A 2,242-nucleotide genomic window follows, 5' to 3' on the forward strand; every position below is an offset into this window, starting at 1 on the left:
AGACAGATGAACTGACAGACTTACAGGCAGACAGACAGGCGGGAAGACGGTCTGTCGGACAGACAAGTGGCCAGAGGGTCCGTCAGACAGATTAACAGCCTCGCCCAACCACAGAAAGCACAGGTCAGCGTCCATCCAGGGAGCCTCTCATTGATTACTCGAAAAACATTTGTGTATATCTGTGTGTTTGCGTGCGTGTGCGTGTGCATATGCAAACATACTCATATACACCTGCATGCACACACACAAACACACACACACACACCTACACACACACGCATATACACACATACCCACACACACACACACAGGTTGACAGAGACATGCACATTTAAATCCCACCTTTTCACTTCTCCTCTCTCCCTCCTCCACCATCATACTATAGAGAGAAAGAGAGAGAGAGAGAGAGAGAGAGAGAGAGAGAGAGAGAGAGAGAGAGAGAGAGAGAGAGAGAGAGAGAGAGAGAGAGAGAGAGGGAGGGATGGAGAGAGGGAGAGAGAGAGAGGGAGAGAGAGAGAGGATAGAGAGAGAGAGAGAGAGAGAGAGAGAGAGAGAGAGAGAGAGAGAGAGAGAGAGAGAGAGGGAGCGAGAGAGAGAGGGAGAGGGAGCGAGCAAGTGAGAGAGAGTGAGACAGAGAGCAAGAGAGAGTGAGAGAGAGAGTAAAAGAGAGGGAGAGCGAGGCTGTGTGGATCATCTTCTCTGCAGCCCAGCCAGTTTTAATCCCTGTCCCAGGCCTGCAGGCCGGGCTCAGGGCTCCGGGGGTAGGGCCCTCCCATGAGGGAACCGTCCAGGAGCGGGGGGCTAATTGGAGGCCTCTTCTCCCTCTTTACCCCCCCCCCCCTCCCTCAGATGCACTGCCCAGCAGACAGGAGCGACGCCAGGTATTATGTTGCACAGGAGTGCTGATGCTGAAGCCTGCTGAGTTCTATTGGACAGTTATATTCTATTGAGGTCTATTACTTTCTATTGGATATGGTTATATTGTATTGGAGCCTGGTACTTTCAATTAGACATGGTTATATCTTACTACTAAAATAGCAGGCCTGTCTCACCAGTTACTCAAATTACTCATGTGCGCATGTGCCAGGCAGCCTGCAGCTCAGACACACACACATCACGAGCGTACGCATACATACACCACAAGCACGCACATACACACCGGCACCGCATACACACACCGCACACACACACATGCACACAAACATACATGGAAACCCACACACACACACACACACACACACACACACACACACACACACACACACACACACACACATACACACACAAACACATACATGCATGCGCACACACCGCACGTCAAGACAAAGACAGCGACACACTCGCCGAGCTAAGACGTTATGTTTTTAAACATAAACGGCTCCGCCATCGACAAACGCGTAGGTAAGAACACACATGCACGCGCACACACCGCAGTGACACTCGCCCAGATAAGACGTTATGTTTTTAAACACAACGGCTCCGCCATCGACACACACGCAGGTAAGAACACACATGCACACGCACATACCGCAGCGACACTCGCCCTTAAACATAACGTCTCCGCCATCGACACACGCACAGGTAAGAACACACACGCACGCGCACACACCGCAGTGTCACTCGCTCAGGTAAGATTTTATGTTTTTAAACATAATTGCTCCGCCATCGACACACGCGCCCAGGAAAGAACACACACACACCGCAGCGACACACTCGCCCAGGGAAGACGTCATGTTTTTAAACATAACGGCTCAGCCGTCGACAAACTCTCCCAGGTAACACGTTCTTTCTATGGACTGTAAAAATTGCGATAAAAGAAGGGAAGAGACTATTTCTCACCTCGACAAGCAACGGCGGGTCGTTCATTTTGTCATACAAAAACCTTTAAATTCAAACATCGCACCGACCGGCATATCAACACATAAGTCACGTGATCTTAAAGAGACAGTGTCCCTATAACACAGAACGAAAACATGTCAATAACACAGTATGGTGAGTCCACCACAAGACTGCACAATGTTGCTCGAATGTAATATTTCTCTCCTCCTTGAGCTTCCCGAAATGTCTTTACACTTTGTTGCTCAAACTTAATATTACTCTCCTCCTTGAGCCTCCCAAAATTTAGAGGACACGATGAAAGCGCTGGATCCACCAATAGAGGCAACTATTTGGAGCTTCTTTCTTTCCTTGCTGAAAACAACACAGACTTGCATTACCACCTGACCACTAATGAAGTGTTTTG

The sequence above is a fragment of the Gadus macrocephalus genome, chromosome 7 (genome assembly GCF_031168955.1).
Source record: "Gadus macrocephalus chromosome 7, ASM3116895v1".
In the NCBI taxonomy this organism is placed as follows: Eukaryota; Metazoa; Chordata; class Actinopteri; order Gadiformes; family Gadidae; genus Gadus; species Gadus macrocephalus.